Source organism: Talpa occidentalis, unplaced genomic scaffold, assembly GCF_014898055.3.
Source record: "Talpa occidentalis isolate TD23 unplaced genomic scaffold, MPIMG_talOcc4v2.1, whole genome shotgun sequence".
NCBI lineage: Eukaryota > Metazoa > Chordata > Mammalia > Eulipotyphla > Talpidae > Talpa > Talpa occidentalis.
In genome coordinates, this window is record NW_026555331.1 from 76,847,551 (window position 1) to 76,875,419 (window position 27,869).

Sequence of the window (27,869 nt, forward strand, 5' to 3'; positions counted from 1 at the left end):
CAGTGGTTTTGCAGGTGTTTATTGGGGTTCAGCGGGTACGTGGCAGGCAGGGGTGCTGGGAGGCTGGCAGTCCTCCCAGCCCCAGCAAATCTTCACTCTATCTGGGCTCTCTGGTGTTCTCTGCTTCTGCTTCGGGCTTCTTCTCTTTCAGCTTCTACTGGCGTCCCCGTGACACCGCCCTTAAAAAAGCAGTCTTAGCGCAGGTGTACCCACTTCAGGTGCCTGCCATCAGGCATGCAGTCAGGATCACAGGTTCCCTCATCTATCCTGATGGCGGGAGGGCAGAAAAGCTTGATTTTTAGCCTTACCCTACAAAGATGTTTAATAATCTGGTTTTGTAGGACTACTCATTTACCAATGCAAGCCACAGATTTCATTAATAATGATTGTATAGTTCCACAAACCATAGGAGGACAAGGTGTTATATACTGTCGACATGCAGAGTGTACATGCAAAGCTTATCACCAGAGTGCATCTCAGCTGTTCATCACTGGAGAACATTTATTATTTTGCTGGTCTAGATTAGCATACACACTTCTGCTGGAAGAACTTCACTTTAACTTTGGGGGTTGAATGGGCAGCAGCACTTCCCCCTTTAACCACTGCTATTATCTTAGAGGAAGGCTTATAATCCAAGCTGGAACAGTATTCTTGTCAACCTCGAGCTTTCCATATTGATATGGACTTCCAGATCCATATTCCACCATTAAAGTCCTTTCCTGGGAAAAGCTAGCTTCAACTTTCTATGGTGTTGAAATAAGGGCATATAAACAGGTGAGTTCATGTAATCTGAGCATATGAAATAGGAAACAGGTGTGGGCATGTGTGTATAGAGAGCTGGAAGGTAGGGCCAGTGACAGACTTCCACATCCCAAGAGTATATTGAGGGCCTGGCTGTACACCTAGCTGAATTCTGTAGGCACTGAAGGCAGGGCTGTACACTCTGCCTTCCTTGACTTAAAGATATGAGTCAAGGAATTTTCCCTTTGACCTAATCTGTTTCTATTCAGGTTTTAATCACCTAGATCCACAAAAATCTTGACTGATTCAAGTGAGTTATAATTATTTGAAAATAAAATTCTGCATCTTCAGTTTTCTAAATGGAAGTTATTATGGTGTGGGCTGAAAGAGTAGAAGATTTAGTTAGCTAAACTGTAGTTTACAAATTTATAAGTAAATTATTTGTGGGAATTTTTAAAAAAATCTATTTAAGTTTTAGGAAGGAGAAACCACTCCAATTATTTTAACAGAGAATTCATATAAAATTGCTATGATGTATGAAGGAAATAAGATTACCAGGAGAATTCTAAGGCATGAAGGTAGAAATTAGAGCAAGTACTCACTAATCAGAGTGGCAGGATTCAAGAGAAGAGGCTGCTCTTGCAAGTTCGGAGGAGAAGCCTGGTGGGGTTGGGGCCCGGCATTGACTCTATCGATGGAGGAAATCTGCCAGCTAGATTCAGATGCTACTTCAGGAAAGCTGAAGTGTGGTTTCAGAGTTCCTGATCCAGAACACAAAGCAAATGGTAGAAGGTGGGGTTGAAGCTAAGGAACAATAGCTTAATAATTGACACAACCTGGCCTCCCTGGTGGTGCAAGGGGTTAAGCACCACACTATGAAGAGATCCACAGCCTCTGCAGCACGCTTTCTATCCCCGGCCAGCCAGGGAGCAGCCCACACAGCGAAGCCGACCTCTCCTGTCTCGCCTGCTGCGCCCCTCAGCAGTGTATTTCAGTCAGTCTGCCTGTTTTGCTCCCCACTCTGTCTCTGGTGAATCCTCTCACCCGCCCGTATCTCTGGCCTATATGCCAGCTCTTGCATAAATAAATAAATCTTTAAAAAAAAATTGACACAACCTCTAAGAACATCTTAGGGTAAATGAAGATTGCTCAGGCTTTTGTGCTGCCGGCCTCTGTGGATATCATGTGTGGCCCTGGATGCAGAAGGCGCTTGGGAGTGTAGGCTTACAATACACATGCCTGATGGTGCTTACCTGGACTACAGAGTGGACATGCATAAGTGGGCACACCTGATCCTGGAGGCTGAGTCTATAAGAGCGGTGGCAGAGTGTGGTGGAGAGACTACAAGAGAATGCCAGAGAGTTCAGGGTGAGTAAAGTTTCACCAGGGGCTGGGAGGCCTGCCAGCCTCTCAGCGTCCCACCTCTTCTGCCTGCCCTGCACCTGATTGCCTCACTACAGATGGTGTAGAAAGTTCATTAAAAGCCTGAAAAAGCCAATGAGAGCTTCAGAATTCTCCTTTACCCACCTGCCTGGATCCACAGAGAACCTTCCCTACTGCCTGCCTGCACTACAAACATTACTGAAATCAAAATGGTTTCCCTTTCACTGAAAATTTTACCTCATGAAGCTGCTGCAGACATTGCTGGAAGGGCTTCACTTGTCTCCACTGGGGTCAGTGTGGTGACATATTAGATGGCACCAGATCAACTTTTCTGGCTGTAGGAGTAAATATTCACTGCCAGGCTGTTCCCTATAACTCAGATGTCCTTTAACTTCCATTGCTGACCTTCATAGAATGTCTTTTCCTATTATCCACCTTCAAACCAACACATATTCTTTTCCCTCTGGGAAAATTTGCCTGCCTAAAGTGATGTTTCTGTCCTTTTAGTTCCTAGTACAGTAACTGTGTTTTTCCTTCATTTTCCAACTATTATCTTGGTAAAGGAGCAAGAGTCCATAGCTAGCTCCAAATATCTCATGAAATAAGAATAAATTAGAAGGAATTGGAAAAAAATGCAAAGGAATTGGCTGGGAAAACATGACCTGGGAAGAAGGTCTAGTCATGCCATTTGCAACTAGTGGTGGGACTAGGGAGGAAAACTGAAGTGATGTTTTCTCATTTATACCAAATACCCTGTTGACCTCCAAAATGCTTCAACCTCAGTGAGGTAAGACACTAATAAGTTATCACAAGTCCCTAACTGTTCATGAGAAAGAACATTGAAACTGCCCTTCCATCTAAATTTGCTTTAATTCCAAGACTGGGGATGTTTAAGACTCTGCTTAAGTACCATTATGGGGTTCTGGAGTTGGGCTAAATTTAATAATGCTTAAACAATGCTTTGTCCTCGTGGATCTTTTCCTTCTTCTTTGGTAAGGTATTACGTGTAAAGGAATTGTTTTCATTCTTCCCTCTGAAAATATGCCCTCCCTATGGCTTGAGAAGATGTTTCAATCTTTTACCAGCTCTGTCCCAGGATTGAATCTAAATTTTGCTTTGGATACAAATCTGCAGTTTTATCTCATTGCATAAAATCCCTGCACTTAAACATGGATCATAATTAACGAGGACCATTCTACTCATTCTACTCATGGCACAGCCCAGAAACTATAAGTAGGCGTAGCACACTGCATAGGTGAACACTGTATTCTTCCTGGAATGAACCCTTCTCATGAAATGATTTCTTGTGACAGGTGATAACAATCTTCCCCAATTACTTGTAAAAGTAAGTTGACAGTACAGAATTTCTCTGGAAGGCATTCTGTTAAGTACATCTCAACCAGTGTTTACTGTCAAGACAGAATTTATGCCAGACAGGTAGAATCACTTTCTTTTATAAACCTATTATTAGCATCAGATAGACAACCAGGTTACAGAAAGAGTTTTCATTAACATTTACACATTACCAAGAGTCAAATATTTTATCTCCTGGTCCTTTCATATGCAGTTCCAATGACAATATAACTACTGATTTTTATACCAAATACTAAGTCCTGTGCTAAATGGTTTAGGCTTAATTTGACACTGAAATTAAAGATTTCAATGGGTTGAAATACATGACCTTTGATAATATTTGGGTCATGTTCTTTATGCAATGTTTGCTCACTATTGCTTTTTCTAGAAATGCTAGTTGAGTGATTTCCTTTTAGTTTCTTCATTTCTCCTTTCTAGGCAAGCAATGAGTAGTAAAATCAGGAAAGATGGTTTCAAAACATACAAAACCTGTTCCTTGTATGAATACAGCTTAAAGAATATAAACAGATGGGTTTCTCCCACAAGGACAGGTCATCATACCATCAGGGAAAATGAGTTGGCTGCTGCTGAGTTAAGAAGCAATGAAGTCATTGCTATGCACATAATTAAAATGTGATATTTCAAGAGGAGTGAATCCAAGGAAAAAAAAATTACAGATAATACATACTGTGGTGTTTGATTTAATAAATGCCTGGGTGCAGAAGAAGCAATGGAAACAAATGCCAGCCAACATAGATAGGCAAAACAGCAATATGTAACCCGTAACATCCCCAACTCACCTACCTCAACACACACCTTAGGATTAGTATCATATACTTGAGCTAAGCTCATTTGAACTATTTGAGTATTGCTAGCAGAGTTAAGATAGCTAGAATAGCTTGATGCTCACCATGTTGGTGTCTAATAGAAGCCCTCATCACTGTACTATAAAACAGACACATCCAGAAAATGCAGATCTGGCTGATGTCTCTATGTTGCAATGATAGTCCTTACATCTAGATCTGCATTAGTATGTGGACTATCTCAGGAAAAAAAGCTCTTCTTGTCATGACCATTATTTGCCTTTTACAGGTAATCTTTCTAAGTAGAATTAGGCCTAACTGAAAAGAAAATACTACAGGGTTTTGAACAATGGATCCTATACTCTCCCTGTCCAGGAAGCTGCCTAGTGAGGAGAAAACAGCAGATGTGCAAGCAACTGTTATCTTGGTTAAAAGAGATGCTTTTCTTGGGACCATATCAGTTTCATGTTTACAGTTCTTCTAAGGCTATATCTATATGATGACAGGCTTTCTGGTGAAAGCTGAGAAATTCAGTTGCAAATCTGAATGCTACAAAATGTGTGGCTATTTGGCAAAGGGAAGATTACACATCTGGATCTTTGACTCAGTTTTTCCATTTTCACCCAATATTTTCATACCGTGAAAAACGCCAATTAAAAAAAAGCAGCCAATCTGGTGTTTTGGCGTTCTGAACAGCCAATTTGTATCTCAGAATGGTTGGTTCAATTGATTGTGCTGCTTTATATGGCCAAAATGAACAGATCAAGATGAAAATAGCTGATTAGGTAGCTGTACTGATTTGTATTAATTGATATGGTGGTATTGTAAACTCTAACTGATAAGTGCTTTACAAATGCAAATAATCTCTGATATCTTAGAATTCAGCAGTCTATCAGGAGTTAGATAATTACCATTTTTCTCCAGTTCTCCAGATCAAGAAGTGGCATTGAAAATAACTTGCTTTGGGCCTCCCTGGTGGCACAAGGGGTTAAGCACCGCACTATGAAGCAATCTGCAGCCTCTGCAGCACGAGTTCGGTCCCTGGCCGGACAGGGAGAAACCCACATGGCAAAGCAGACCTATCCTGTTTCGCCACTTGTATGCATAAATAAATAAATCTTAAAAAAAAAAGAAAGAAAGTAACTTGATTTGCTAAGACACAGCAAGCCAGTGTTCATTATCTACCAGAACTTGTGGATTCCTTTCTCAATGAGGCCTACGATCTGCAAAATGAGACCAAGCCACACATCTGGATTCAAAGACAGAACACCGGAGTTCACTTATGAGAATCTATGGAACAGGAATACTGCAAGACTAAAAAAAGAAAAAAAAAAAAAAACTGACAGAGAAATCTTATTGATATTCTGTTTTAAGATATGCGACACTGAAGTTCTCAAATATTCTAATTCTGGAGAATAGCCTATATTTTTTCAAGCTATCAATCAATGTTAATATCGTAAATGCATTTCATTTAGCAAATTAAGGGGTATGTACACCAGGGTAGGAGATGTGGAGGTTATGATGCAGTTTATGTACAATCAGGCTTGTGTAGTAGATCTGATATTAAAGTAGTACAAGCCCTTGTCAGGGAATTACATGAATTTTGGGTAATATTTGCATAATCAGGAGCTGTTTTTAAAAGAATTATAAGTATATATGTAAATGCAATTTACCTTTGCATGATATATGCCATTCTTTTGAAATAAAGATTATGGAGATCTATGAACAGTAGAAGACCCACTTTTATAGGCCTGCATCTAGTTTTCTCCATGGTAATGATGCTATAGCTGCCTTGAAAATGACTTTTTTTTTCCCTCTGGCATTGAATATGATGCTATGGAAAGATTAAAAAAGAAAAAAAATACTAAGTCAAAGAATAAAATTGAAATAATATTTAAGGAAAATTATTTTCTTTCCATGTATTTTTAAATTTTACAGCTTTCAAAATAACCCAACATACAGTACCCCTCAGATTGACTGACTCATCTCCATGTCCACACACTTTCTTTAAAAACAGAAAAATCATTTTTGAAAATGATCAAAACATAACATTTTGCTGGAACAGATGCCTTGCCTGCGCTCTGTGCCACATTTTTGTAGTATTTAAAATGAACGTTTCAGTTTTAAACACCATGGAATGACTAATCGCCAATGAGGAGGAAAAGAAGGTTTTGGCAGAAAGGAATGCTCCCCTATACCTTTTGTCAGAAAAACTGTGGCTTCAAGTCTGTGTGCACCTCACCCTTGTCTGGTATATGCCCTTCTCAAGATTGCTGTCAACAAAAAGTATTTTTGAAAAATTGACTATTTTGAGTTAAAGAAAAGGAGTAATTTTTTTTTAAAGAATTATTTATTTATTTTATACAAGACCCGGGTACAGGCCAGATGCACGAGAGGGTGAGAGGATTCATCAGAGACAGTGCAGGGAACAGAACAGGCAGACTGACGAAATACACTGCTGAGGGGAGCAGCGGGCGAGACAGGAGAGGTCTGCCACGCCATGTGGGACACTCGCTGGTTGGCCAGATCGAACCAGCGCTGCAGAGGCTGGGGGCAGCTTCACAGTGCAGCGCTCAACCGCCTGAGCCACCAGGGGAGGCCCAGAAAAGGAGTAATTTTTTTAGTGTCTGAGACCAATGTGAACTTTGGGATGATCTATTATTTAATTTGCATCTCTCATTCTATTTCATGCTTTCCTTTAAGTGTCATCTGAATTTTAACCTTTCAAGATATATTTTAAATTCCAACTTAGTATAATGTCCTGATTTGTCTCTTATTCCAGTGTAAGTAATAATGATGGTCCCCTTCTCTTTTAAAACTGACCTGATTTGAGAGACAAATTATGTAGTGATCTAAGTACGAAGACTCTGAACAGAAGAAGAAAAATAAAAAGCACAGTAAGTTATTTTTCTTAGTGGATTTATTGATGGATGGATAAAAGCAGGTGACACTTTTAATCACAGAGGCTTCTCTAAGTTTCTCTAAGTTGGGAAGACTGACTAATGGTATGTTCTTTTACTTTTCACTAGGGCAGGAGATGTCTCTGTCTTTGCCTTCTAGTATTCTCTCATATTACAGATAGCTGCTGTGACTAGTGTTTGGCCTGTTTTTCCTTCACTCTGGCTCCCTCTGCATGTCTGTGAAACCTAAGAGATCAGTTGAAGAAAACACTCTAGAAGAAATGTTTTTCAAGGTCACTGCAACATAATAGAATCAAATGGTCATAACAAGCATCTTTAGTGTCAGATTGTATGAAGTAGGATTAAATTGCTCCATCTTTTAATAAATGTGTGCTCATTTCTTATATTAATGCACATATAGGTATTGGCCTGCTATAGGCATCAGAGATTTTTGTCCTGGTAAAGTTACTCAAATTCTCCAACTTCTGTTCTTCATGGAAAGAAATGATCAGGCAAGTCTGTTCTAATTTTGAAGTGTTGCTAAATTTCTAAGCCACTTGGGCAGAACTAGAATCTGCCATCTGAATCTTCCAGGATCCACCAAAACTGTTTTTTTTTTTTTTTTGTAGTAATTATCAAGAGTTAATTTATTAACAAGCTAACAATAGAAATATAGATAGAATATATGGTCAAAAATAGTATTTCATGATATATGGTATTGCAGTTAATGATAAATCACTGGCATTTCGTCTTCCTTACATAAAGAATTGCCTAACCCAAAGTATACAGTGTTTGTCAGGGTTCAATTGCACATTTCCTAATGCTGAGTTTTCCAGGAGGAGTCATGACTCACACCCTCTGAACAACATTGTTCATGTATAGCAGGCATATAGCCAGGTGCACAAATAGACAGGGGTTGGGACTATGCATTATTATTTCTTTACATCATCCTGATTTGTTATTTTGGGGGGAAAGTACCATTTAAGTGGATTCCTGAATTTCACAAGACATCCTGTATCTCTACGCAATGGATGGCATCTGTAAATGAAGGAAGACTTTGATTGTTAAATAGAATGTAGCAATGGATAATTTTACAAAACATTAACCTAAGCACAAAACTGTCTAGCTCTACTATTGCCACTGCAACTCTTAAATATAAAATGAGGGCCTTCCTGGTGGCGCAAGGCATTAAGCACAGCACTGTGAAGCTGTCCACAACTTCTACAGCATAACTTCCATACCTTTTTTAAAAAATATATAAAATAAGGGTCTCCCTGGTTGCCTAGGGGTTATGTCTTAGTGCTATCACTGCTAAGGCCTGAGCTCAATCCTTGGGCAAGGATATAACCCACATATGGCAGAGCAGACCACTCCTGTCTCACCTGCTGCTCCCTTTAGCAGTGTATTTCAGTAAATCTGCCTGTTCTGCTCTCCATTCTGTCTCTGATGAATCCTCTCAAACCCCACACATCTGGCCTGCACCCTGGTTCTTGAATGCAAAAATAAAATTAAATTAAAAAAAAAAGAATGAGTGTGGCTTATTTAAAAAAAATATAATACATATAAAATAATATGTTGTTAGACAGTATTTACAATTAATTTATTTCTCACTTATATTAGTAAAAATTTGAGTGTACACACGTGCTATATGCAAGAGGAATTCAGAAGGATTAAAAGATACAATTCTTTAACATCGATAACTTACAGTGCTATTGTGAGTAGCAATATGAAATTAAGAGAATATCTTATTTGCTGAATTGTTCAGGATATTTCATATTTTCTAGAATTTTAATTATTTCTGGTATACTTTGTTTTTCTCTCTAATCCCTTCTTGTCAGACTGAACATTTCAATTTTGGAATTATAAAATACAATTGTCAATGACAGACCTTAGAAATCTAGAAGGAATTTAGAGAATTACTCCATTAATAAATATGCACATATTTAGTAAATGCTTTATGAAATGTTAGAAAAAAATTGGGATCTTTAAGGATTATGGGTCAGTCAGTTCAGGGTGAAAAGTGACTATGTGAAGCAACCAGAATAGGATAGGAAGAACCTAAGAAGTCATGAAATGCTAAGAACACTGATTAGCAATTTCAGGGATCAGGGGACAAGGATTAAAGTTGAATGGATGAGGATTCTGGAAGATTTTTAAAACCAACCAATGCATGTAAGACTTGACTTGGGGACCACCTGAGGCGCTGATCAAGGAGAGACCTTGTTTATCAGTCTGGCATAATCAGTCTGCTTATTCAACAAATAACGATTTGAGTGAAAGAAGGCAAATTCTAAAAGCCAAACCACTTCAGAGAACAAAATTTTATCCTCACTTACAATATTCTAATGAGCATCACACTTAAAAAGGGATGAGTTGAGCAAAAGATATGTGGCAATAAGGTATTGGCATCATCATAGGGATGAGCCTCTCCACTTGCTCTATGATTTAACTGTCCCTCCACAGTCTATTGCATTTTTTATAGTGTATTATTGTACATAGGATTTATTCCTTGGGATGGGTTGCTTGTAAGCTATAGTGTGGGGAAAAGGAGTTATATTCAAATATACTTGGAATGCTAAAGTCAATAAAATCAAACAAAATTCTTACTGTAGGATTTCTCAGAATATGTATGCCACCGTCCTTCATGCTTAACAATGGAGGGGTCTAGCAGGTGGCCCTTCCCTCTAATTTGACCATGCATTTTTATTTCATGTAGTATCTTCTAGAACCAGTGGTTCACTGAGTAGAGCAGGACATGATTATTGGTGCAAATAAAATAATACAATATAATCTCATGTGTGATTTACAAATATAGATACAATATATTATAAAGGTACATGCATGTACAATTTCACTAGGATGGAATGATTTGATAACTGCAAGGAATTCAAGTAATTCAGCCCTTGTTAATTTTTTTTTTTTGGCTTTAAGTCTTGTCAGAACTCTTCTGCTCATTAAATTCATAATCTCTCCTTATGAGGGAGCATTGAGGACGACTTTGCCGGAGTGGCTCACCCACTCACAGCCCCCAAATCAGCCTGTTCATCATCTGAGTGTTTTTTTTTTTTTCCCAGCACACAAAGAAACTATTTTCTACTGGGTAGGGGCTTCCCCTGACCTTCCACCCACCCCTGTTAGGTAGAGAGTCATCCCCAAAGAGATGTGTCATTCTTGGAACAGAACATCCCTTGGCGGAGATTCACTGAGTAATCATTCAGCTAGAAGCATAAATCTACCCTGAGGGTCGGAAAAACCCATAGTGAAAGAGAATAATGGGAAAGGGAATTGCATTCCAGGCTATTAGAATAGACACAGACACAAAGTGAATGTGCTGAGATGAAACAAGGGGATTTCTTCAAAACTCAAACGTGGAGCTCTGGGTGATAAACTCTTGCCCGAGTCATGATTAACTCTTCAGTCACTCAGGAAGAGATCATCCCTTCCTTTTTTTCAGGATAGAAAGGTGGTTAAACTACACTGAGCCATTTCCTGTTGACTCCACAGTGCTGGTCGGGAACACAAACTTTCTTCCTTTACCTCTTTCTTTTCATTGCTCCTCTTGTGTGTGTGGCTATCACAGTGACCCTGCAAAAGACATTAGACAAAGATTTAGTCAGAACTCAGGATTCTCCCATTAGTCAGAACAGCCTACCTGCAGCCAGACGGGCCTGGGGCAGGGAACAGAGTTGGCACCAGCCCTGCTCTGTAGGCTGGAACAGGAGCTCAGAGAGCTGTCCTTGCTACAGAGGCTGGCGGAGAGGAGAAGTTACTGCTGGGTGGGCCAGGCACAAGTCCAACAGGGATCAACATGTTCCCATCACGATTCAGGCAGACGCCTGGCACCAGGGGGGATCCAAGCTGGAGTTGCCCAACAGGTGGGCAGAGCATTGCTCAGAAATTTAAAATGACTGGGGGCTTGATTTTCAAAAGGGCAGGATATGGAAGGAATTAGAAAATGGGTTTCTTGTCTCATTCCCCCCTCTTCTAATTGTGTGATCGTGGACAAGTTTCTTAATCTCTCTGAGTCTCAGATTCAGATAATGTTATCAAAGGCTTTTTTTTTAAAGATTTATTTATTTATTTTATACAAGAACTGGGGTACAGGCCAGATACAGGGAAGGGTGAGAGGATTCACCAGAGATAGAGCGGGGAACAGAACAGGCAGGCTGACGAAATACACTGCTGAGGGGAGCAGTGGGCGAGACAAGAAGAGATCTGCCTTACCATGTGGGACCCTCACAGCCGGCCGGCAGAGGCTGCACCTGCGCCAACAGGGGAGACCCAAGGGCTTTTATTTTTTAAGGAAGAAATTAAATAATAATATTTAACATTTGATCAGCACTACCGGAAGATTAGGCACTGTACAAAAAACCTACTATGCATGTTACATTTTAATCCTCAAGACAATATTATGGGAACAGTGTCATTATCTTCCAATTGTTCCCTGATGATAAGATGCTGCTACTCCCACCACCGCTACTGCTATTCTTGGGGGTGAGGATGATATTCTTGGCACATGTCCCAGTGTGGAACTCCAGTCCTTGTGGTGGGAGAGAGGGCAAGATGATAGCACGGCTGAGCTCTTCTTCTTGGTCTAAGTTTGTTAGCAAGGCCACCAAAAGCAAAGGTCAGCCCTATAAACTACGGCACAGTGAAGGGATCAGAGTACAGGGAGTCTATGCAACTCAATCTTCAAAACAGACACTGTGTCAGTGGACGAGTACAATGGAAGAACACCGGGATCAACCTTGGGGCCCTGGATTAACATCCAACACAATCCAGTTCAATAGAGAGGAGTCAGGGGAGGTAATCCAATCCCAGCATCTGGTCGGCTGGAGGAGGTTTGGGAAAATGGGACAAAGAGTGAGGATCAACTCAGGAACTGAAACAGGGCTCAGTTGAAGATTGGGGATATTAATGGATTCCTGTGGATTAAATCTCTAAGATCAGAGGTTAAAGTTTATTCCAGGTTATTTCATTAATACTACAGTGTTGTATAATTGGGTATAGTGTACTGTAGTTGTAGTGGTGTGTAGTAGTAATAGTTAGCACACATTATAATGTGAAGTAGTGAGTACAGAGTACTATGGTAGAGTGTGTGCCTTGCAGTACATGTAGTGTTGTGCTGTGTGGTGGTGTTTGCGGTAGTGTGCTGTTGTGTAGTATATACAATGTGATGCAATATAGGTGGAGTAGGGTAGAACAGGGTGGTATAGACTAGTACTTTATTGTGTTGTGTGGTGCAATCTGGTGTAATGTAGTGAAAGTGAAATGAAGTGAAAGAACCACTGGGCAAGGAGTCAGTAGACCTGAATTTGTATGCTTTCTGTGTCCTAATAGCTGTGTGGCCTTTAAAAATTTCATTTAGCGGGTCTCCCCTGGTGGTGCAGCAGTTGAGCACTGGGTTGCGAGGCTGCCCTCTGCCTCTGCAGCACCAGTTCGATCCCCGGCCACTGGTGAGGGTCCCACAAAAATAAATAAATAAATAAATAAATAAATAAATAAATACATACATAATAAATAAATAAAAATTTCACTTAGCCCTTTTTGGCTAAGACATTTTGGCAGTTTCTTGTGTCATGTAAAATGAGGGAGTTGGAAAAGTTTATCTTGAAAGTCAGTCCTGAAACATCCCACAGCTCAGTCTACTCACGAGATCTCCAGCAATTTATAATTTCTGACAAGATTTAGAGGTTCCTAAAACAGATTTTGCCCAAGTTTTGAATGCCAGATAAAGTTCCTGGAATACAGTCAAAAAAAGAAAAAAAATAGATTTTAGTATCAATCTAACATCAGGAATCAAACTAAGTGAAAGGTTAACTTATTATAACCCAATTCTAGTCAGAATTCTTTGCTAGCTGAAAAGCATTCTTAGAAAAATATTGGGCAGTCCAGCTGGTCGGAATCCAGTTCCAGAGGTTTCCTTTGTTATGCCCTAGTGTAGGCACAGATGCAGCACCTGGAGAGTAGACAATGAATTTAGTCAAAATTGCGGGACTAGATGATCCTACCAATCCTGACCTCAATAACTATTGTCAGCAGTCAACTTTAGATGATTCCTCTGCTGGAAGTGTGAATTGGCACATTTTCAAACTATTTACTAATTAATATAATAATAAATATACCAGTTCAAAGTTAAATCATACTAACAGACTTGTTGAACATGAAAGACTTGAAAACATGGAAGAAATTATCCATTTATTTGACTTGTTCCAGTCCTGCCCTGAAGCAAATACCCTGAAGCACTGTTGACTCGGTTATTGTTCTGGCATTTACAATTCTTCATAGTTCTTAAATAATGTTATACTGATCTCTTTGATTTATAGATTTTAGACATTATCTGTTGGCTTTAGGTATTGAGTTTTTAGCTCTCCAGTGGCAGCATTCCCTTGGAGTTCACTTTCTCAGCTCATACTATGGTACTATATATGGAGGTTGAGACAATATTTGGTATTAAAACAATTGTGCCTATCAAAATTTTCAGCTGAGCATTATCAAGTACTATGACTCTTTTGCTTGTTTTTCCTGAAGCCATATTTTTTTAATTACTTAGTATTCTTTGTATGTATTTTTATAATTCAAAAACTTATGATGTTAATTTTTCACAACATGAATCACGTGTAATCTTTCAATTCTTGTTTCTGTTTTGTTTTGTTTGGAAACATCTCTAGGCCTGATTCAAAACTGTTACTCTGGGGCTTCCCTTTGTCCATCATCCTAGACTTTCCTTGTTTTTCTCCTTGTATGGGTTCCCTATACCCAGGGCCTAATGATGCCCTCTGTAATTACACACTGCTTTGATTTGAAGGAGCGATTCCTTCAGCCATTCTGTCAGACTGAAAATACCATGTTGGGGCAGAAACATGTCATGGCATGTTGTCATATGATAACAGTCCTTGACATACTTGTCACTTGAGTCACAATGTTTCAATTTATACTGAACTCCTTCAATACCTGGGGCACTATTGTCACACAGGAATTTCCCTTCTGTATCATCCTGAAGATTTTTTGCTTCACTTGTCTATGAGACTCCCATTTTTTTGAATCCTGTGTCTTCCTCTTTTAACATGATTTCCTCTTCTGGTGGGGAACATGTGCCATTAGCTCACTGAGAAATGGCACAAGGAAGACAAAAGATTTAAGACCTTGTATGCATGAAAATGTCTTCATTTTTACCCTTGATATTTAGGCTAAGTATTAGAATCCTAGCAGGAATTATTTTTTTCTTCAGAATCTTAAAGGAGTTACTGTGCCACTTTCTTGTTTCCAGTCAGATTTGAAAAAGTCAGACTCCATTTTGATTCTTTATATGTATGTATACTTTGCTTTCTTTTTCTCTCTATAGGCTCCTAAAATTGCTTCTTTGTCTCCAGCATTTTAAAATCTCACAATGATGTTTCTTGATGTATTTCCGTTTATGGTGATGCCCTGTGTGGAAGTCTTTCAATCTAGAAACCAATGACTTATAATTCTCAAAAAAATCAGCTAATTCATGTAAACATTGTTTAATCCATTTTGTGATTTGTCTCTTTCTTGAGAAAACTATTTCAGATATTGAGTCTTCTGGATCTTTTCCTTTACTTTCTTTTTTTTTTTTTAAATTTATTTATTTATGCATACAAGAGCTGGGGTACAGGCCAGAGGCGCGGGGGGTGAGAGGATTCACGAGAGACATTGTGGGGAACAGAACAGGCAGATTGACCAAAGTACACTGCTGAGGGGAGCAGCGGGGAGTCAGGAGAGGTCTGCTGCGCCATGTGGGTTGCTCCCTGGCTGGCTGGGAATCAAACTTGTGCTGCAGTGGCTGCAGATAGCTTCATAGGTTGCATCTTAACCCTTATGCCACCAGGGAGGCACATCCTTCCCCGTTTTTTTTTTTTTTTTTTTGTGGGACCCTCGCTGGCAGCGGGGGAATGAGCCGGCGCTGTAGAGGCTGCGGGCAGCCTCGCAGCCCTGTGCTCAACCGCTGCGCCTCCAGGGGAGGCCCCACTTCCTTTACTTTTTTAAACCATCTTTTCTGGTTCTCACAAGGTGAAATGCTCTGCCTTATTCCTTTGGTTTTCATACTGTAAACAAGTATTCTTTTCATAATATATTTAGTGCCACATTGTCCACATTTTGTGCTTTTTGTTGTTTTTTATTGATCAGTTGACCAAAATCTTATCAGGAGATCACAGGAACCTAACCTTGTTTTTCCCTTAGAAGCAATGGTTCAGTATTCTGTAAGTCAATGTTATATAATGACTTTATAGAACATAGCTACCAAGAATAATGAGAAGTTAACTATATATGTATATGCACACATATATATAATAAACATATGTATGTGTATGATGTTACATGAACACCATATAATTTTTCTCCTACCTACATCTTCCAAGTTGCTGTTTTTCTGCTGTAGTAAGTGCTTTCATCAGTTGTTTACTAATGTTTGGGTTTTTTCAATGATACAGGCAAAAAACTAATACACTAGTTAAATTCTCAGTGAGTATATGACATTATATTGATTTTGTTGAGAAAACCCAATTATGTCAATATCCCTATAGTGGTTTTTTAGTTGGTCACATTACCAAGGATGCTTAATTTTTATTTTATATTATTTTATTGATTGATTGATTGATTGATTGATTTATAAAGATTTATTTATTCATTTACACAAGAATCGGGATACAGGCCAGATGCATGGGAGGGTGAGAGGATTCACCAGACAGAGCAGGGAATAGAACAGGCAGACAGAGGAAATACACTGCTGAAGGGAGCAGCAGGCAGGACAGGAGAGGTCTGCTGCACCATGTGGGACCCTCGCCCATCGGCCGGCCGCGATCAAACCAGCTCTGCAGAGGCTGCGGACAGATTCATAGTGAGGCGCTCAACCACCTGCGCCACCAGGGAGGCCCATATTTTATTTATTTTGAAATTAGTTTTTATTTACAACACTGCCTATAATTCAGAAATATAGGTTCCCTCTTATTCAGAAACAGAATGCTTCTTTCAAAGAGAATATAGTTTCTTTACCTTCTCAACTAATAATCACTTTTGAAAATGAATATTTATTTGTATTTTTATTTTTTAAGATTTATATATTTATTTATGCATACAAGAACTGGTGAGTAAGCCCATGGTAGTGAGAGGATTTTCCAGAGAGAGAGGGGAGCAGAACAGGCAGATGTTCTGAAATCCACTGCTGAGGAGAGCACCAGGCAAGACAGGAGAGGTCTACTGTGCCATGTGGGTCAGCTCCCTGGCTGGCGGGGGGATCGAACTTGTGCTGCAGTGGCTGGCGATAGCTTGATAGCACTGTCTGTAGCCCTGCACCACCAGGGGAGACCCCCTGAAAATGAATCTTTAAAAGGAATGAAAAAGAACAGATTAAAAAGTTTAAGCAATGAAGATGTTCACTGAAGTACAGTCATTTAAAAAACCTGTCAGCAGTCTATTTTATAATGATCACTTAGCTAAGTAGAACATCCAAAAAAATCCAGTAAACTATTACCCAGTCGTCACCTACCATGTTTACAAAGAAGTGTTAGCATTAAAAACAAATGATTGTTAAAATAAAAACAAAAGGAGCAATATAATATATTGTATTATGTAAAAAAAAAATTCAGAAAACATATATAGACAGTAAAGTCACCAAATATTAATAAATGTATATCTGAATGGTAAGATTATATGTGATTTTTTTCTTCTCAATTAATTAGCAAGTTTCATATAAGAAGCGTTGTTTAAAAAGAAGAAAAGTTTATACCTAAGAAACAGTGTTAATAGTAAGTAGTCTCTTTTCCTTTAGTCTCAGGTTTCTAAAAATGCTTTTCATATGCAGAACTAGGATTCCACAGCCTTGCTTTGCTCAAAACTAAGGGATTTCTCAGAATGTGGGTATTTCATTGCTAAAATTTGGACAGTTCTGAGCAAACTGAGTGTTGGTTACCCTATAACCAGAACTACTAAACAAAGACTATGGAAACAGACAAAATTCACTTGACAACTGAATTATATCTTTTATTGATACAATAATAATAAAAATCTTCAAGTTTATCCACATAGAAAACAAGCTTTATTAATTTTACAAATCCAGTAACAGGTGACCAAAAAAAAAAAAAAATGATGGCATTAAGCTATTTTGTTATGTCAAAATTAAATTATATTTTATGAGTTGCTTTTTCCTTTTAATTAATTGTATTTAATAGCTAATATGACAGAGTAAGAGTACATTACTATGTTTTATAATACTAGGAAAAGTAGGGAGCTGGTTTCCATCCTGGCTTCTTTTCAATTTCCTTCTCTTGTTTTGCTTCATTCATGCAATTCCAGGTCCTTTTCTCTGGTCTTTTCATCTATATTCTATCAGTGACCTAAAACAATGGCTAAAGGCCTCACTTTTACACTGGGACTCTCAAATTTACCCTTTCTCCTCATTTACAGGATTTAATTTAAATCTCTGTTTCCTGTCATTTATCATATCCCAAACTACATTTTCCTACCCTAGTAGCCAAGATCCTGGAATCCCCCATGCAAATCAATCACTCTATCAACATTCAGGTTATTATCAACTTTTATTCATTTGTCCCCTCACCAATCCCAAAGCAATCAATCACTGTCTTGACAATTTTATCTTCATAATGTCTCTTTATTTTGACAATTTCTCACTTTGTTGCCCATTCCTTGGTTCTTTTAAGATAGTCACTAATGATACCAGAAGTAGTGATAGTAGGCATTTTGTCCTTTTCAGTAGTCAGATGCCAGTCAGTTACTGTCTCTTCAAGGAATTCAACAAGTAATTTCTGCTCCTGTGAATTCTCTTTATTTTAACAATTGTAATTTCAATAGCCACACTAATCTAGGAATACTACTGTAATTTGTTTTGCCTTTTTACTCTGCCAATGTTTCCTATATTATATTACCAAACAAAAAAAATTGTTGTTTTGTAGACATATTATATGCCTCAACTTGCCACCTTGATGCATACCAGATTTTGCTTGTCTAGGCATATCAGAAGCTTAAAAGAGATTTCCAGCATCTCCTATGCAGTTACCCTCATATGAAAAGTCAAGGAGAGACTTTCCTCATCACCTTCCCACTAGATCCTAGGACAGAAGAACTATCGATGGCACAAACAGCCTCCTTTCAACTTAGTATAATCCATACTCAAAAGAGTTCTAGAGGTATTTGGAAATTCTTCTAAATGGTAAATATCAAACAAGTCAGTTCAATCAAAGGTAAATCTCAAGCCACAGAACAGTATTATGATTTGCTTATTTTTTCTAGCATGTGAAGTAAAAAAAAAAAAAAATCATTTAAATGAGTCTTATCAGAAGAGTCAGATGGATCAATGCCTCCAATTAAAATAACTTAACTTGGCCCATGAAACTCTATAACATATCAAATTAGAAGGTGGCACATGTTAAGGTCTCTAATCTATAAACTTGGTACTCACGGTCAGCTTACTTGTTCTCCACAGATGAGACCTCAGGATCAAATCATGAGTTTAATTCCCAAGATTTGCAAATATATACATAATCACTTCTCTATTTTCTTTGTAAATATGCATAGAAAATATAGAAGCAGTTTTTAGTAGGACCCTTTAAAACCATGGAACATGTTCTAATGGTATTTAAAATAAAAATTTGTAAAATAAATAATATTGAAACTATTTTATTTTATTTATGACTGGACCTCCAAATAGGTTCCATCATAACCTTTAGAGTATTCCTGTTTTCTAGAAAATAGTTTTTAACAAGTCATAATAAGGATAATAAACGTTCATATTTCCATAAAAGTAATATTACATATACAATTGATCCCCATATTAAACTCATTCTCTTTCTCGAAATACTTTAGTGACAAAATTCATGAGCATTTTGATTTAATGTGCTTCAGTTGATTGGTTTGATGATCTTTGGCACCACTTAGACCTCCTGATCTAAGCTGATGAGTCTCTGTTGACCTAAACATAGCCCTCTACATTCAGGGTCTGCATGAGGAAAGAGAAAATCTCCTTTCTAGCTTTTTCAAATTAGACCCATGGGCACACAACAATCAAACAGGCTATTTTTTCAATACAGACTAAACTAATAGTAGAAATTGAGATTCACTTTGTTCTACAACATTGAAACAGAAAACATGTGGTTTTATCACAGAATACTTTTCATCAAAGAGATGTTCAAACTATCAATTTCCTTAAAATTTGTGTCAGGCAAAGAGTTAGTGCACTTGTTTACCAGTTTTAGATTCTTAGAAATGCCAATGCAACTTATTTTTTCTTTTTTTTAAGATTTATTTATTTATTTATACAAGCACTGGGTACAATCAGAAGCACAGGAGGGTGAGAGAATTCACCAGAGCCAGAGCTGGGAACAGAACAGGCAGAAGGACCGAAGAACACTGCTGAAGGGAACAGTGGGCGGCAGGAGAGGTCTGTGCGCCATGTGGGGCCCTTGCCCGGTGTTCGGGATCAAACTAGCACTGCAGAGGCTGCGGGCAGCTTCGCCGTCCAGCGCTCAACCGCTGCGCCACCAGGGGAGGCCTGACAACTTATTTTTTAAGTAGAGAAAATAATGTTTATACTCTGTCTCAGAAATTATATTTCTTCTATTCCTTCAATCCTATCTTGCCATACCAATAAATGGCATGTGTTTAGAAAGACTGCTTAAAATGTCTAAAAGCACACTGGTATAATTTGTCAATCCAACTAAATTACTTCTGTTTGTATCTGTAAATCATGGATATGAATCAACTAATTATCACATAGACTTGGAGGACTGACCAAACGAATTGTGAAAACATGGTTTCTTTCAATTCAGTTGCCACATTTCTTTCTCCCTCAGTTCTGAGAAGAGATTATCCCATAAATATAATTAGCAACATTTTTTAAATTCTATGTGAATGTCAACAAGTTAGCAAGCCCTTTCTTATTAATGTAATTCATTCCAAAATAAAATATAAACATCATTTGCAGAACATATATTAAAATTAAAATTTCTATTGAAGAATTAAATTACAATTTTGAATCTCAAAATGAAGGCCTCACCAAAATGCAGAATTCACAAAGGAAATGGTGGAGAACCAACCCCAGAAAGCCTTCATCAAAGTAAGACCATAAAAGGAGATCAAAGTAGGGAAGGAGTTTTGAAGTGTCATCTTTCAAAAGAACCACTTATGTAGGCGAACCACTTCCAACCTTAAGGGATTTCTTGGGGGATGGGGGGTCTGGAAGTGAGTTGTTGCTACATACTCATTCACAAGTACAGATCCATATGGAGAACTTGAAGCACTCTGCTAGAATCAGAGTCCACCTTGAACAACAGCCTTATTGATGCCAGAGGAGGTTGACAGTGGTCTATGACAGGACAGAGAGAATAGAAAGGACTGCATAGAGGGAATACTCTCTCACCCGTGGTAAGACAAAAAGTGTTTGAGTTTTTCTCATGGGCCACACCAAAAATAAAAGGCTTCAAACCTTAAACCTTAAGTGGCATCTCAGAGGAAACTTGGAAGGAAGGAGACTCATCAGAAGTGGGGGAGCATGGGAATGACCGTCTGAGAAACCAGCAAATGAGTGGGATGGGGCCACCTTACTACAGTATCAGTCACTGACTGAATAGAAATTTGGGGAGAAGAACAAAGTGAAACATGCCCTTTCCCGGATGGTGGGTGGCTGTCTAATATAGGCCTTAACAGAAGGAAGGAATGGAGGAATCTGATCTTAGAATGAAATTGAAATTATAATTATCTTAACCTGGACACACTTATTTCGCAATTGACAGGTTTGTAATTTAAAATGATTTTAAGTCTGTCTGTAATCAAAGAACTACTGGGGAAGTGGTGGTGATCTGACAAATAACCCCTACCATACAGACACTTTCAAGAAACAAAGAGAGACAAAGCAAAGTTGCATTTAGTTACATTTTGGCAGCATTTTGGTCAAGACTTTTCACATATTGATTTATATTTGGGTTATTAAAGTTAATTCCTTGAGTAGTTATTAAGAGTTTACTACAAAGGAAGCTTGGAATGTCAAAAGAATATGTGGTTGAGATCAGAACATCAGTCTTTGAATATCAGATCTTTACCTAATTCACAGTATTAAGGAACTTGATCATTTCGAACCTCGGTTTCCTTATTAGTTGAATGAGGGAAATAAATTGGGATAATTTTGAAGCTTTAGTGGAATAATGGAAAGTCTGGTTACTCTGGTAATTAACAATTGGAAAATGCAATTAATAGTCCCTTTATAGCTCATAGTCCTCCACTTTTTCAATGAGTTTGAAAAAAGGAATATCAGTACCTGTTTTAGGAAATTATTTGTAATTTTGAACAAGTTCTTTCTTGTCTTTGGAAGAATTACTTTTCAAACACACTAATTAAAGTCTGCAGACTTCTTTCACAGCCACATAAGGACACACATCCACACAATAACACCAATGACCAATAACATTAATATTAGTTAACCACAATGTCACACACCTCTGAAACAAGTATTCAAAAAGAAAAGCTAGAATTATCTTTTTGAGCACATGTCTCATTATAAGGACTGCATCTTGAGTAGTGCCTAAAATACACTGACCTTGTGCTTTTTTAGTGTTCAAAAAATGTAGTTTCAGCACATCCCAAACCTCAAATGACTTCTTTCAAGCTATTGAAACCCTCCTCAGTGAAAAAACACTCATATTTTGGTGAAGGATGACTCTACAAATTCTGCTGATTTTCTTCTACGTGCAAGATCCTGAGCTATAACTATGTGGATATTAAAATGACTAATACAGTCTCTAGTCCTCAAGGAACAGTAGGATTGGGTAAAAACAGCCTGGCTGATCACAGTAACAGAGAAAGACATTCTCTGCTAAATTCTCATTTGGGTGGGGTGACAGGGAGTCAGGTAAGAAAGTACCACAAACATTCTAAAAGGGCCAAGGAATTAGTATCCCAACCAACCATTTCTGCTCTATACCTCAGGCTTTATATTTGTATGTTTCTCTGACCCTCTTCCTGACTAGAAATTTCCAAAAGACCAGTGAAATTCTTAAGTATGGATGGCGTCATCACTTGGCATTCCTCACTGCACGTACAGGCTATCCTGGACAAGGAAGTCTAGGGCTGGAATGTGATAGAGCCCTGTCAGGAGGATGTTGTACTTTCCCTGACCTGATTGAATACTTCACAGTCCTCAGGCCTCTTTTTCACCCCATGCCCTCTCTACACATTTTTAATCATAATGTGACAAGAAATGTTAACCATAATCTATATGTAGCTTCATTAATCTATAAGGGGTCTGAAGTAATTTCCTTTCATTTATATTCATTCAGACTTTCTTTCTCATCCATTCTGATTCCCAGTCTTCTCTTTATGGTGTTTATTCTCATACTCTACTGGAGACTTGGGAATTTATTTTTCCAGTCCCTCTGAACTCCATCTCTCCTAATGCTGCTAGGCTTTATATAGTTCCTTTTCTGAAACTTTGACCCTGTCTTCATTATTTGACATTTCTTTACAGGGGATTTCATCAGTCAGTTTGCAGAGCATATTTCCACTTGTCTTTTCACAGCATCCTGAATATTATCACTGGTGTTCTTCTCTGTGGGGACCTAATTCTTTACTTTCATCACCTTATTACAAATAACATTTTTGGGACAAAAATAGCCAGAGTGAACACATTTATATATGCCTTTATTCCTCTTAGCAATGCCTTCCATGTCTCTATATTTAAACAAATCCATAGAAAATTAGCCTTCTCCAAAGACAACAATGTGCCATGTCTATAGTCATATGCAAATGTAATGATCTTGCCTTAACTGTGTCTGTCATGCCCAGGCAACATTATTCTAAAGAACAAATTTATTTTTATTTGTTTAAAGATTTATTTATTTCTGTATACAAGAACTGGGGCACAGGCCAGAGGCGTGGTAGTTGAGAGGACTAATCAGAGACAGAGCGAGTCAGATTAGGTCTGCTGTGCTGCAGTGGCTGCGGATAGTTCATAGGTTGCATCTTAACCCCTTGAGCCAGCAGGGAGGCCCTAAAGAGCAAATTTAAAGGAATGTTAGGTGGGATACCATTTTTAGAAGGTTCATGAAAATCCCTATGTCTCCTTTCCTTGAATATTTTAATATAACCAGTTTTCAGTAATTATTTATGCACATAGGTTGCGCTAATTTGCACCACTTATATATGTTTTTGATTCAATGAAACTCTGTTGACCTCTCTAAATTCTTAATACCACACTCACGGTCATCCTATCTGTCTGTCAACAATTCTTTTTAAATCTTTTCTTGTTTCCTTCTTCTCTATCTGATTTGAATTATGAAATCCATGGGGCTTAGATCTGGATCCTGTTTTCTATCCACATTTTCTCCCTTGGTATTTTCATCTTATCTCATAGCTTTAAATATCATCTACATGCTGCTATCTGTCAACTTAATGCCTGACTCTCTCCCTTGAGTTGCAGATTTATATATTTAAATATTTGGCTTCTTAATACATCTAATAAGCATTTCAAACTTAATATGTATAAAATGGATTTCTTTCTTTCCCATTATTCACCTACCACCTCTATATTGAGCCAGTCTGGTTTTTTTTCATGCTTCCATAAATTAATTACAAAAATGCCCAGTTGATCTAGTCAAAACTTGAAGTGTTCACCAATTCATCTATTGATCAAGACATCCTACAGTTTTATCTTTAAAATGTATCTTTAAAATGTATCTCAAAAATATAAATTTTCTCTATTTCCACTGTCATCTCTACCAAACTCTCATAATTTCTCACCTGGGGTACAGGCCAGAGATGCGGGGGGTGGGGGGTGAGAGGATCCACCAGAGACAGAGCAGGGAACAGAACAGGCAGACTGACTGAAATACACTGCTGAGGGGAGCAACGGACAGGACAGGAGAGGTCTGCTGCACCATGTGGGTTTCTCCCTGGCCAGCCAGGGATCGAACTTGTGCTGCAGAGGCTGTGGATTTCTTCATAGTGTGGTGCTTAACCCCTGTGCCACCAGGGAGGCCCTGCAATAGCTTTGTAATTCATCCTTTCACTTCTATTCTTACCTTCCAACATCCATTTTCCGTGGAGAGAATGATTCTACTTTTTTTCATTGTTAAATTTTAGTCTGATCGTATCATAGCGCTGTTTGGACATTTCCATAGCTCCTCATTATATCCAATGTAAAGTCAAATTATTTGTTATGACCAATAAGACCAAATTGGATTTGTCTTCCTTTTTCATTTTTCTACTGTCACCCCTCATATTCATTTCAAATTTTCCATTCCTGAAACATAACAAGCTCAGGTCTTTTAGACTTGTAGTTCTCTCTAACCAAAAAACTATTTTCCATAGTTCTTCCTATAAATTCAGTTATTTTCATATTTCAGTCCTTAACGTAGATATTTCCTGCTCAGAGACCATTAGATGATTACTCTATTCTTCTCAACACTTTTTACAGTCTTGAATTCATTTGTTTATTTTAGTGTCTCCCTCACCAAGTAGAATGTAAACATTCTTTCTGACTATTTTACCTGTGTCCTCAGTGTCTGATACTAAATATTTACTGGAAAGATCAATTAGTCAATCTAAGTATATCTTTATGTGTTTCCTTAATTTAGAAATATACTAGATAACATAACTTTTTTTCTTTTCAGCAGAGCTGAATGTTAGTTTTGCAAATTTTCCCCCCTCATAGCCAATATCTTTGAATCATTATCAAATCATGTTTTTCTTATATAGTCTTTATCTATTCATAACATAATTTTCTTTAGAAAAAATTGATTCAACTTCAGTCTAATATAGTATACAATTATTTTCCAACTAAAACACCTAAAAATTAGACAAGCTATACAAACAGTGGTTTTCAGATAATAAATATCTGGAAGCACCAGACAGTAGTTCCTGAGAGAAGTAAGGTGAACAAGATAAATAATCACCATGCCAAGTTACCTAAGGATAACTTTCAGGCCATAGATCAGCAAGAGGAAAGCCAGGAAGAGCCTTAACATTGAATGAAACCTGCGGTCAGAGGAAGTTAAAACTGTTAAAATTCATAGAGCAGTATGCCAAAGAGGAGAGAACTTCAGAGAGAGAGGGGAGAAAGATCCAGAAATCTGCAAATGTTCCCTCTCAAGTTTCAATTGAGTACTACTTAGTATTAAAAAAATTTCCCCATGTTAAAAAAAAAAAAAATCCCCAAGGTCAAAGAAAGATCAAAGAAACAGAAATAACTATTCTTTGAGGTCATACATTCAGATTGGAAAACTTCATAGTCCACAAGAAACTGGATATTAGAAGGATATGCCTTTAGCATCAGGAAAAAAAAAAAAGTAAAAAACATAGCATTAGACCAATATCTGTCTTAAACCTACCTCTATATCTTAAAATACAGTAATAAAATGATTAAATTGTTTCCAAAATTGTTCTTTATTCCAAAATACAGTTTACATTATTAATAGGAATACAAAATATCCAACAACTAACAAGATAAAATTCAAAATGTCTAGCATAGAATCAAAAGTTGTAAGGCCTTAAAGGAAGTAGGAAAATATAATTCGTACAAAGGAGAAAAGATAGAAAAAATATATAGATAAACTATTAGTATATAAATACATTAAAATAATTATTATTACTATAGTCCATCAATCCATCAGTTCAATAATCTATCAATTTGCTTAAAGGACAGATTAAGTATGTTAAGTAGAAATGTGAAAAAATATATAAATTCAATTTTTAGAAATTGGAAATACAGTAGATAAAAGCAACAACAAAATAACACAATAAAATAAAATACTAGAGGACTTGACGTAGTAATAAAAACAGCACATTATGAAAGAGACCAAAGAGAAAAAATGAACAAAGCATCAATAAACTATAGGATATCAGTAAAAAAAACAAAAATCAAAGTAGGGCCTCCCTGACGGCCTAGGAGTTAAGTCTCAGCGATATCACCACCAAGACCTAGTTCGAGCCTCAGCCACGGAACTATACAACACCGGGTGCAGCAGACCTCTCCTGTCTCCCTCACTGCTCCCCTCAATTGTGGATTTCAGTCAGTCTGCCTGTTCTGTTCCCCACTCTGTCTCTGGGAAATCTTCTCAGCTCCTGCACCTCTGGCCTACACTCCAGATCTCCTATGCAAAAATAAATGAAATAAAATAAATCAAAAAATCAATGTAGTTGGAGTGTCTAAAGGAGAAGACAGAGGACAGGAATATATTTGAAGAAACATAAGATTTACATTAAGGGATTTTAACAATGCTGATTCCTCCAATGTATGAGCGCAGAATGGCTTTCCATTTCTGTGTCTTTTAGTTCTTTTAACAATATCTTATGCATATGTATATATACACATATATATTTAACAGTATCTTATATAGGGCCTCCCCGGTGGCGCAGCGGTTGAGCGCTGGGTTGCGAAGCTGCGCGCGGCCTCTGCGGCGCCGGTTCGATCCCCGGCTGCTCCCCGGCCACCGGAGGAGGGTCCCACATGGCGCGCAGACCTCTCCTGCCGCCCGCTGCTCCCCTCAGCAGTGTACTTCGGTCCTTCTGCCTGCTCTGCTCCCCGCTCTGGCTCTCGTGAATTCTCTCGCCCTCCCGCGCTTCTGACTGTACCCAGTGCATGTATAAACAAAACAAACAAAGAAACCAGCAAACAAATAAATAAAAGCATGCCTCTATATATAAAAAAAAAAAAAAAAAAAAAAAAAAAAAAAAAAAACAGTATCTTATATACAGGGAGAAACAATGATGACAAAATTTATTTACATAGAGTACATAGGGAGTGAGGAAAGGGAGGACTGAGAGAGAGTGTAGATAAGAAAGAGAGAGAGAGAGAATGAATATAGGGCAGCTTGCTGCTAGATGCATTTATCCTACCCCAGACAGACAGACAGCATCAATGTTGCAGCCTGGATCTAAGCATGAGCACATACCCTGTCCCCCATGCAAAAAACAGCTGTCTCTTGCAGCAGAGGAAGAAGTAGCTACAAATGCAAAATGGCAGCTGACCACTCAGTAAGGCAATCCTGTATGGCTTCATGGGAGAGAGGGCCATTGCACAGATCAGAAGCAGCATGCTGGGAGCAGAAACATGCCACCTGACTGGCAGAGAGAGGACTGGATGGCCAGCTGATGAAAAGACCTGAGTGCAAGGACCAGAGAGCAACCTGACACCATTCACCAAGAAAGCTGCTGCCCAGTGTTCAGACCCTATTAGCTCCATGACAGCTGTGCTCCCACCCTGACTCCCTTAGAAGGTTTGGAGCATGGAAGGCTCAACATTGTACCTTCAGATGTCATTCATCCACAACCCTGGAGACTATTAATCCCAGCCAAGGATTAACAGGACCAGGAAATCTAGGAAGATGGTGGTTCCACCCACTGCACTGATCCAGTACAGGCTGACCCAATGCAGAGCAATGACATGGGTCCACCAGACTTGGCATACTTGGCGTGCCAGTGCAACACACCTGGCCTAATGGCATCCACTTCTGGGCTGAGTGATGGTTTACCCCACTGTGACACTTCCCATGACTGTCACCCACTCTCTAGCCCCATCCTGTCCATGCAACTGATGGTGCAATGCACAGTGCAGTAGAACACCCTGAGAATGTCCTGCCGGTCTGGTTGGTACAGTAGAACAGACCCTCTGCTCCTGTGTGGGAACATACCCATGTCAAAGCTAGCTCCACGCAGACTCACATGC